The following is a 12012-nucleotide window of genomic DNA, read 5'->3' as shown; positions in this document are numbered from 1 at the left end:
CTCAGTTTTCATGGCTAGTGGCCTGCACCGCTTGTCCTAAGATGTCACATTCCCCCGTTTTCTTCTTACTAGTTCAAATCATTGAACTTTGGTATTGCTCATCCAAACTGGGAATAATAACAAATGCTGTGGTGCAACCGCAACAAACTGGAACTGGATCCTAAACTGATGTAATCAATTGGGTTTTATACACTGGCCAGTGATTAGCCTACTACGCCTCTCACAATGGTCAGCGATGAGCTCAGGGGGAGAGGGGTATTTATAGGCGAAACCTATAAAGTTACAATGTTTTCAGCACATTTGTACAATATCTTTGCAAAAGTACACAAGCACACACTGTTTTAAGATAATAAACTACTTTCCTGCAATATCTGCAGGGCTGATACACAAGGAACGTGTCCTGCCTTTGCTAGCAAGATTAGGTTTGCTGAGGGTCATGAGAATTTTCTACTTTAGCTGTAGCTATAAGCTAATTGGGTCAAGGGTCCTCCCTAGTACGTGCTGGCACACTGATAGTGTGCCCTTAGTACTACAAGCTTTACGGACTAATTTCTTTCTGCCTTGCATTTTTCTTCTCTGTACTAACTTCTTACAACTTGCACAAACCTTCTGCAACTTACATAAACCTTCAACTTTCATGAACTTTCTTTACTATTCATGTATAACCAGCTTTCACAACAACTTACTTTTTCCTTTTCTTTTCAAAAGTACCTCTACACCTCATACCTTTTATTATTAAAACTATACAGTTCCTTTCTAACTAATCAAAATTCTTAATTCCTAAAAACCTTAACCTTCAGCGAGGACTAAGTTAGTAATAAGTAATCCTCTTTTATTTTATTTTATTTTATTTTATTTTTTTTCTGTATTTTTCTGAAGCTGGAAACGGGGAGAGACAGTAAGACAGACTCCCGCATGCGCCCGACCGGGATCCACCCGGCACGCCCACCAGGGGGCGACGCTCTGCCCACCAGGGGGCGATGCTCTGCCCCTCCGGGGCGTCGCTCTGTTGTGACCAGAGCCACTCTAGCGCCTGGGGCAGAGGCCAAGGAGCCATCCCCAGCACCCGGGCCATCTTTGCTCCAGTGGAGCCTTGGCTGCGGGACGGGAAGAGAGAGACAGAGAGGAAGGAGAGGGGGAGGGGTGGAGAAGCAGGTGGGCGCTTCTCCTGTGTGCCCTGGCCGGGAATCAAACCTGGGACTTCTGCACGCCAGGCCGACGCTCTACCACTGAGCCAACCGGCCAGGGCCATAAGTAATCCTCTTTTAAAGATTGCTTTTTGGAGGTGTCCTTTTCCTAAGTAGCCTATTGGACACATGACCAATATTCATAGGTTATTCTATAGTGGTAGCTATGAGCACATATATAATTTTCATTTACCTTGTAGCTTCTCTCTCAGCCAAGTGACCTACATCCCCTTTCTATATGACTAATAGCAGTACATGCATCAAACCTTAAGATGACTTACTTGGCTTTCCTTTACCTTAGTTTCCCTCCCTCCCCAAAGTCTGATTAAAAGAGTCCTTAGTTTTTTTTTCTCTAGGCATTAGCTATGCGTGGACCAGTTAACTTCTGGTTTGTGGCTGAAGCAGGGCATGCTGTCCTTCTCAGGGTCAGTTTACAAGGGTTGGTGGGGTCAGTCTTCACTGTCCACAAAGGTGTCTCTGCTGGGACTGCAAGCTTCAGCTGGCTGTGGTGGACCCAGGCGGGTATGCCTTCTACCTTGGCAGTAGTGGGGGTGGTCAGGATCATGGTGTGTGGACTCATCTACGTGGGAGTCAGTCGTTGGGTGGTGTACTGCTAGAAGTGCCTCTTGGACAGTCTTTGAACAGTTTGCTGAGTAACCTATAAAACCTGCAAGTACTTAGGGAAAGGGTGTTACATTTATACACTTTGCAGTTAAAGTTTAAGTCCTAGTGACCACTGCTTTTAGCTGGAATTAGCAGCAGGTCCCAGCCTATAATAGGCATGGGGCATTGAGATAAGAGAAATAAAGGAGATACTAAACATTAAATAAAGCAATAAAATCAGACTGTCAATACCCACAGTAGAGATCTTTGAGGGATAAGTAAAACTTAAATATTCAAGCAAGGCATAGTAGACAGCCCTTGTGTTTACAAGAAATGAGATTAGCTTATCTGCTACTTGGAAGAAATACCTTAGGCTTGTGAATGATGTCCTTGGGCCTTCAGTGGCAATTCCCAGCACGCTGGGCAAGGTCAGGTCACAGGTAGCTGGAGCAGGGCTAGAAGAGACTGAACCCTCCCTCCATGGAGCAAGGGGGCAGCTTACCTTCTCATGTCCCTCTTTCCACAGCACAGGTGTGTCAACCGGTGGGGCAGGGAAGCCTGGCAGGCTTCAGTTCAATGACCTTTCTTTCCACTCTGGAGCAGGGCCTTGATGAAATGCTATGAAGCCCCTTAGGGTGCTGGAGCCAAAAGTTGGTATTTCCTGACTTCTTTTGGGCCTTATTTGCCTTTTCTGTTATTTCTTTGGTCATTATAGACCTTAAAAGCCATGCTCAGAAGATCTCACTGAGGGGCTTGACTAAGAGAACAAAATTGGGAATCCTGTATTTAAAGAAACCTATTAGACTGAGGAAAGAAAAGATTTGATCTGTGGTGGTAGGTGGTTGGAGACTGTGGAGGGTCTGAAATCAGGTGGAGGTTCAGGATTATGTCTCTAGAGTTCTCCTTTCTACCTATTATGTTAAGAATTCTTCTATTAAGCCAATCAATAGTAATATTTGTTACTCTGGGTTTTGTGACCTAACACTGAACAATTAACAATCACTGAATTATTATATATCCCCTAATATTTAAACTAAAAATTTTACATCACAGGCTATGAAATAGCAAATGAAAAGGAGAATTAACAAAAGACTGTTGAAATAACATACCTTTCTAACATAGAAAATGTTTGTGTTTTTTTTTTTTTACAACAACAGATCCTAAATTTAGTACAATTTACAATAAGAGATTATAAACTACTATTCCTAATGAACTACTGATTTTCAGAGAAAAATAAGGAATGGTCAAAATGTAGTTACTATTTTGTGGCTTTTCAGCTGGCAAAGAGATGCTAACCCTCTTTTTGACCTATAGAGCTTTACAACATTAAGTCATTATAAGGGTCGGGGTAGTAAACTAAAAAAACACACAATTTTATAAACTTATTTTCTTTTCTTTTTTTTTTTTTTAAACCTTGCCTTTTTTTTCTTGTTTTTTTTTTTCCAAATTTAAGAAGGTTTATTTTTTTTTAATTTTTACTTTATTTATTCATTTTTTAGAGAGGAGAGAGACAGAGGAGAGAGAGACAGAGAGAGAGAAGGGGGGAAGAGCTGGAAGCATCAACTCCCATATGTGCCTTGACCAGGCAAGCCCAGGGTTTCGAACTGGCGACCTCAGCATTTCCAGGTCGATGCTTTATCCACTGCGCCACCACAGGTCAGGCTAAACTTATTTTCTTAACAGTGGGGTATTCTAGTTTACATAAGGTCCTCAATTTTCTCAGGGACATAGTAACCCTATAATTCCCTAAATCTTCTCCTCTGGTCTGGCTCCACATGGAGGCGGAGATTTCCCAGAGCCAAAGCAGAGGAGGGCAGGGGCTGTAGCAAGGTGATGATAACCTCTAGCTTACTGCACTGTTATCTTTTGCCTGACCAAGCAGTGGCTCAGCCCTTGAGCCGGTGCCCAAGGGGGAGGGGCAAGTGCCTGAAACTGTGAGGGGAGCCTGCTGCTTCTTTTCTCTGCCACTTCTCCTGCAGCCAAGCTGCAGCTGGCTGCCTTTTCTTTCTCTACCTCTGCTGCTATACTGGGCTGCATACTGACCGTGCCACCTGCCTGCAGGTGGGTGCTGGTGATAGTACGCTAAACTCTCTATGTTTTCTATGGGTCTAGCAATCCTTGGTTTGGTCAGTCTGCTCTTAAGTTGGCCATTCTAGTTCACAAAGAGTCCGCAATGTGGCGGAATCAACAGGAGTCCCATAGTCTTGTGCCCTGCGAGAGAAATCAGAAAAGTTATCAAGCAAGTACTGAAGAGGCATTAGGGCAGCAGATTACCCCTGACCCATGGCCCTTTCTTTGACTCTTGAAGAAATCCTGTGAGGAAGCAATGGGCAAAGCAGACAAACAAACCAAATATGCACACAAAACAAGCAGACGCAATGGGCGAAGCAATGGGCGAACAAACCAAATATGCACACAAAACAAACAAAACTTCTAAACCAAAACCAAAGGGAGAAGGCAGCATCCTGCATTCCCCGACCAACTGGGTGGGGAGAAATCAGGTGGCGTCCCGCCTGCTCCACTATACCCTTTTCTAACTAGAGCTCTGTTTCCAAATATTCAAAGAGGAAGCTTCCTTACCAAACAGTCTCGAGACTCCAAATGTTTCGAATCAGCCAAATTCAGTTTCCAAACGGCAACTGCCGGAGGCTGGCCAGCTACCAACGTCTGCTGCAGCCCACTCCGTGAGGAGGGGTCTTACACAGCCTATCTCGCTGGGGCCTCCATTTGTTACATCCCAGGAGATAGACCACAGCAAACTCAAAGTGAATTTTATAAGTTTTATTGCAAACCTGCACAGGGACTGCAGGCAACCCACGCAAGGGAGCACTGCAGCCCCAAGCTTCTAAAATGGCTCCTTTTTATAGGGTGGCTATCTAGGCTGAGCAGGCATTATACAGAAGTAGATGTGGCAGTTAGCTATTTGCTAGGGAGGTCAAACGCAGCATAGCAATGGGGGGTTATAGCTCAGTGGAGAATTTCAAACATAAACTTCTGATAAGGATCTCTGACTCATAGAATGCAGGATGTTGGGTCTACATTTCTAACGGTTTTTTATCTTTTTTTTTTTTTCCTCTAGCCATGTACTGGATGTACTCAGTTTTCATGGCTAGTGGCCTGCACCGCTTGTCCTAAGATGTCACAGGCACATGCAGGCTACTTTGTTGTTCCCCTCCCTCCCTCATTGATTTGATAGAGAGAAAGAGAGAGAGAGAGAGAAAGAGAGAGAGGGAGAGAGAGAGAGAGAAGCATCAACTTGCCATTCTATTTAGTTGTTCCATTTAGCTGTGCATTCATTGATTGTCTCTCATATATGCCCTGACCAGGATCAAACCTGTAATTGGCCTGACTAGGCAGTGGTGCAGTGGATAGAGCGCCGGACTGGGATGTGAAAGGACCTAGGTTCGAGACCCTGAGGTCTCCAGCTTGAGTGTGGGCTTATCTGGTTTGAGCAAAAACTCACCAGCTTGAGCCCAAGGTCGCTGGCTCAAGCAAGGGGTTACTCGGTCTGCTGAAGGCCCACGGTCAAGGCACATATGAGAAAGCAATCAATGAACAACTAAGGAGTCGCAATGAAAAACTAATGATTGATGCTTCTCATCTCTCTCTGTTCCTGTCTGTCTGTCCCTGTCTATCCCTCTCTCTGACTCTTTCTCTGTCTCTGTAAAAACAACAACAACAAAAAAACAAACAAAAAAACCCCCTGTAATTGGTGTTCTGGGAGGACGCTTTATCCACTGACCCACCCGGCCAGGGCTTCCTTGTTGTTTTTGATAGCAGCATAGTATTCCATTCTCCAGCTGTGAAGTTGCTGCCTCAAAGACTCTCCACATTTTCTTGGAGCCCCTGTGTTTTCAGGAGTGGCCTTAGGGATTGCTGGGGAGGGGACTGAGCAAAGTTTGTGGGTCTGCTTTGGTTTGGCAAGAGCACACCTGCTTTGATGTGGGTCCTCAACCCTGGCTGCACATAAGAGTCACCCAGTGGCATTTTACAACATTGAATCAGGATCTCTAGAGTGGGCACTGGGAATGTATATTTGTTTGTTTGTTTGTGAGAGAGACAGAGAGAGACATAGGGACAGACAGGAACAGACAGACAGGAAGGGAGAGAGATGAGAAGCATCAGTTCTTCATTGCGGCACCGTAGCTGTTCATTGATGCATTCCCATATGTGCCTTGACTGGGGGGCTACAGCAGAGTAAGTGACCCCTTGCTCAAGCCAGTGACCTTGGACTTAAGCCAGTGACCTTGGGCTTCAAGCCAGCGCCCCTTAGGCTCAAGCCAGCAGCCGTGGGGTCATGTTTATGATCCCATGCTCAAGCTGGTGAGCCTGCACTTAAGCCGGCAACCCTGGAGTTTCGAAGCTGGGCCCTCTGCATCCCAGTCTGACACTCTATCCACTGTGCCACCGCCTGGTCAGGCAAATGAAAATTTACTTTTTAAAGTTCCTCAGATTTCTCTAAAGCATAACCAGGATTAAAAAGCACTGTGCAATCATGGGGTGGGGGGAGGGAAGATCCACTCTAAGATTTTAAAAGCCAGTGACCTTAAAGTAAGACATAGAGGCCCCAAGTACCTTGAGTGGGTGGCCCCATGAGCACCACAGCAGGCAGGGGCAAAGCCACGCTAGGTGGGAACTTGCTGCCACTCCCAGGCTCTGCCCCTCAGGCCACCCTTTTAGTGTGTGCCTTTTTGCAACTTTCTCTGCCTTTGAATTTGAAGATCATGGTATAAAGATATGTTTTCTTTTATTTATTTATTTATTTGTTTGTTTGTTTTAATTTATTGTGTTTACATAGATTCAAGTGTCCTACCGAGTACATTCCCCCCACCCCCGTGTTCCCCTCAACCTCCCCCTTTCTCCCACCCCCCCATGCCCTCCCCCCTTCCCTCCAGGATTTGCTTTCCTGCTCTCTATCATGCTGTGTTATGTATATATAATTTCACCAATCTCTTTCCCTTCTCTGATCCCATCCTCTCATCCCCTTTCCCTCTGCTTCTTTCCCTCTGGTCCCTTTGATCCTGCCTCTGTCTCTATTCTGCTCCTCAGTTCACATTGTTCATTGGATTCCTCAAATGAGTGAGGTCATATGATACTTTTCTTTCTCTGCCTGGCTTATTTCACTTAGCATAATAGTTTCCAGGTCCATCCATGTTGTCACAAATGAGCAGAAGAAATGAATAGACTCTTCTCCAAAGAGGACATACAGATGGCCAATAGGCAGATGAAAAAATGTTCAACATAACTAATCGTTAGAGAAATGCAAATTAAAACCACAGTGAGATACCACCTCACACCAGTCAGAATGGTGCTCATTAACAAAACAACACATAATAAGTGCTGGCGAGGGTGTGGAGAAAAGAGAACCCTCCTGCACTTCTGGTGGGAATGCAGACTGGTGCAGCCACTGTGGAAAACAGTATGAAGATTCCTCAAAAAATTAAAAACGAGCCTGACCAGGCGGTGGCACAGTGGATAGAGCATCGGACTGGGATGCGGAAGGACCCAGGTTCAAGACCCTGAGGTTGCCAGCTTGAGCACGGGCTCATCTGGTTTGAGCAAAAACTCACCAGCTTGAGCTCAAGGTCGTTGGCTCAAGCAAGGGGTTACTCGGTCTGCTGAAGGCCCGTGGTCAAGGCACATATGAGAAAGCAATCAATGAACAACTAAGGTGTTGCAATGCACAACAAAAAACTAATGATTGATGCTTCTCATCTCTCTCTGTTCCTGTCTGTCTGTCCCTGTCTATCCCTCTCTCTGACTCTCTCTGTCTCTGTAAAAAAAAAAAAAAAATTAAAAATGGAACTGCCTTTTGACCCAGCCATCCCACTTTTAGGAATATATCCTAAGAATACCAAATCACTGATTTAAACAAAGAAATGCACCCCCATGTTTATGGCAGCATTGGTTTACAATAGCCAAGATCTGGAAACAGCCCAAGTGTCCGTCAGTGGACGAGTGGATTAAAAAGCAGTGGTACATATACACAATGGAAACTATGTGGCCGTGAAAAAGAAGGAAATCTTACCTTTTGCAACAAGATATGCTTTCTATTTTAAAATGAAGACTTTTACTACTGAGGCCTGACCTGTGGTGGCACAGTGGAGAAAGCGTTGACCTGGAAATGTTGAGGTGGCCAGTTCGAAACCCTGGGCTTGCCTGGTCAAGGTACATATGGGAGTTGATGCTTCCTCTCATCCCCCCTCCTTCTTTTTCTCTCTCCTTTTAAAAATGAATAAATTTTTAAAAATCTAAAAATAAATAGACATACTGCTTTCCAATTAAGACAAGGTTATGACAAATAAATAAGAATAAAAAAATGTACAAGCACAGGCAATTCACGAAAGAAGAAATCCAAAAGAGGGGCAAACATGTATAAAGGGATCTCACCAAGATTTAAAGAGACACGAATTAAATCAACCATGAAGCACCATCCCAGCCCTATCATTGATAAAAACTAAATGCTTAATGTGACAAAAATGCCGGAAAATAGGTACTCCTTTTATTTTATCTTATTTTTTCATACTTCATAGCTGATACATTTAGTATATAAATTTAGACTTCAGGCCCAACCATATTCAGATATTTTAAATCTCAATGGTTTTCTACTTGATGTATTATCTCAGAACAACCTCTCATAACTATTTCTCTTTTTTCTCCTAATATTTTTATTGATTATTTAGAAATTAAATTTAATGGAATGACATTGATCAATAAGAGTACATAGGTTTTAGGTAAACATCTCTATAACATTTGAACTGTTGATTGTGTTGTGTGCTGGGTACTCCTTTTAGATTGGTACCTATATAATCTTCTAGAGGAAATTTGGTAACATAGATCAAAAGCATTTATAAAATGTATTATGTTTGCCAAAGCAAATCCACTTCTAGGAAAATTGCATGTGCCAATATATGTACAATGTGTTTATTACATTTTTATTATGATTAAAATAATTGTAAACAACATAAAGATCCAGAAATAAAGGATTTGTTGCAAAAACAAATCATTCTGCATCCCACAGTGGAATATTAAGCAATCATCAAAAAGGATGAGGCTGGTCTAAGTACATTGATATAGAGAAGTGGATATACTATATGAAAAAAAGCAAATTCTAAACAGTGTTTGCATATGGTCCCATTTTTTTTTCAATGTGAATCCATTCTTGTAATTTTTATTGTATATTTACAGAAAAAAATAAGGAGATGCCCCTTTTTTTTAATTGAGAGGTGAGGAGGGAAAGAGACAGACTCCCATATCCACCCAGCAAATCCCCTACTGGGCGATGCTCTGCCCATCTGGGGCTACTGCTCCATTGCTCTGCAACCTAGCTATTTTTAACATTTGAGGCAAGGCGCCTGACCAGGCGGTGGTGCAGTGGATAGAGCGTCGAACTGGGATGCAGAAGACCCAGGTTCGAGACCCCAAGGTCGCCAGCTTGAGCAAGGGTTCATCTGATTTGAGCAAAAGCTCACCAGCTTGAGCCCAAGGTCACTGGCTCAAGCAAGGGGTTACTCAGTCTGCTGAAGGCCCGTGGTCAAGGCACATTAAAAAACAAACAAACAAACAAACAAGCAAAAAACCAAACAAACACTGAGGCAAGGCCATGTGCCATCCTCAGTGCCCCAGGCCAACCTGCTCAAACCATTTAAACCATGGCTGCAGGAGGGGAAGAGAGTGAGAGAGAAGTGGGGGGGGGGAGAAGCAGATGGTCACTTCTTCTGTGTGCCTTGACTGGGAATTGAACCCAGTACTTTCACACACTGGGCCAAGGCTCTACCACTGAGCCAACTGGCCAGGGCCACCCTAAAATGTTAATAGAAGTTCTCTTTGGGTGGAGGAATTATGAATGCTTCTCTTTACCTCCTCCTCCTTCCACCTCTTTCCTCTTCCCCCTTCTCCTTTTTTTTAGATTATATTTATTCATTTTTAGAGACAAAGAGTGAAGGAGAAAGAGAGAGAGAGAAAGGGGGAGGAGCAGGAAGCATCAACTTCCATATGTGCCTTGACCAGGCAAGCCCAGGGTTTCGAACCCGCAACCTCAGTGATTCTTCTTATATTTATACTCTTCCTCCTCCTCTTTAATTTTACTCATGTGCATTTCTTTTCTTTCTCAATGAATCTGAGTTACTGGGGCTCTAGCACAGTGACAGTGGCTTGTGGGGCACCAGAGACATACAGAAAGAAACTGAGTTGTGTGGCTTCAGAGCGAGGGCAGCAGGAACCCCCTGCATGGCTAAAAGTATCATCTTTCCTGTGCTGAGCCCTCCTCCAACTGGACATGGTCCCAGTTTGGCATTAAAGTAAATAAATATGTGTATTTGTTTATGTATCCATGTGCATGAATATGTATATGTATATATATGTATGTCTGTATACAAGTGTGTGTATCTGTTATATATGTACAGCTAGTGCTCGACTTACGACCACAATTGGTTCCGACACGATTTGGTCGTAAATCGAGTAGGCTATATGTATAGTACTGTGAAATGATGTTATAAAAATCTTTAAGTCATATTTTATCATAATTTTATTTCATTATTGTTATATATCATAATTTTCTTTGTTCATTTTATGCCATTTGTATCATCTCTACACCATTTTGTTTCTTATTTTTATATTCGTCAGGTTTAAGTAAAACACTGCATTACCAGTACAACTGGTTTAATCTTTTTTTTAATTATACAAGAACTTTATTTATTTATTTATTTTGTATTTTTCTGAAGTTGGAAACGGGGAGGCAGTCAGACAGACTCCCGCATGCGCCTGACCAGGATCCACCCGGCTTGCCCAACAAGGGGCGATGCTCTGCCCATCTGGGGCGTTGCTCTGTTGCAACCAGAGCCATTCTAGTACCTGAGGCAGAGGCCATGGAGCCATCCCCAGCGCCCGGGCCATCTTTGCTCCAATGGAGCCTCGGCTGCGGGAGGGGAAGAAAGAGAGACAGAGAGAAAGGAGAGGGGGAGGGGTGGAGAAGCAGATGGGCACTTTTTTTTTTTTATAAATAAATTTTTATTTTAATGGGGTGACATCAATAAATCAGGGTACATACATTCAAAGAAAACATTTCCAGGTTATCTTGTCATTTAGTTCTGTTGCATACCCATTACCCGAAGAGAGATCGTCCTCCGCCACCCTCCATCCAGTTCTCTCTGTACCCCTCCCCCTCCCCTTCTCCCTCCTTCCCTCCCCCCACCCCTCGTAACCACCACACTCCTGTCCATGCCTTAGTCTCGCTTTTATGTCCCACCAATGTATGGAATCCTGCAGTTCCTGTTTTTTTCTGATTCGCTTGTTTCACCCCGCACAATGCTACCAAGACTCCACCATTCCGCTGTAAGTGATCCGATGTCATCATTTCTCCTAGCTGAATAGTATACCATGGTGTATATGTGCCCCATCTTCTTCATCCAGTCCTCTATTTTTTTTTACAGTGATTAAAAGCCTTTAAGCAAATTCTTGGCCAATACAGCAAGAATCCATAAAAGAGTAGTGTCCTTAACATGTTCACCAAGTCCAAGTTGGCCCCATCACCATGCCCAATCCCTGAAAAATGCAACCCAACCACAGTTCAGTCTGTTAGGAGCTGTCACAGGGAGCAGGAGTCCAGGAAAGTTCCCCACAGGAAAAGTCCGCATGGCACTGGAATTGTTGTCACCATTCTATACTTTGCAGCTCATGTCCAAGTCCCAATGACCGCTGCTTCTAGCTGGCAATGATTCAGGTAGACTGGAAAAAGCCATCTGCAGCATGCGTGGATATGGAGCTTCTGTTCTCCTCTGCCTGGAGAGTTGAGACCAGGTTGCTTTTCCCTGGAGCTCTGTGACTGTGGCATGGTAAAGAGAACCTTGGGCTACACTAAGCTGGGGGGCAAAGGTAAATTCATAATACAAGTTGGCAAAAGGAGGAAAGAGAGCTCTAAATTAGGAGTAGGTCCCAGCCTGAAATATGAGTGGGGCATTGAGGTAGAAGGGATAAAGGAAACACCATATATTAAGCAAAGCAGCAGAAAATAGGACTATCAACACCCACAACAGAGATCTTTGAGGGAAGAATAAAAAACCTGACTATTCAGGCAAAACATAGTTAAGTGGCCCTTGTGCAAATGAGATCAGTTTACCTGCTTCTCGGAAGAAACACCCCAGGCTCGTCCACAGTGTCGTAGATGGGGCCGACGGCCCTGGGCACATTCAGCCCCCAGTGGCAAACCCCAGCTTTCTGGTCA

The sequence above is a fragment of the Saccopteryx leptura genome, chromosome 9 (assembly GCF_036850995.1).
Source record: "Saccopteryx leptura isolate mSacLep1 chromosome 9, mSacLep1_pri_phased_curated, whole genome shotgun sequence".
Taxonomy (NCBI): Eukaryota; Metazoa; Chordata; class Mammalia; order Chiroptera; family Emballonuridae; genus Saccopteryx; species Saccopteryx leptura.
Note: the sequence above shows the minus strand (reverse complement) of the source record.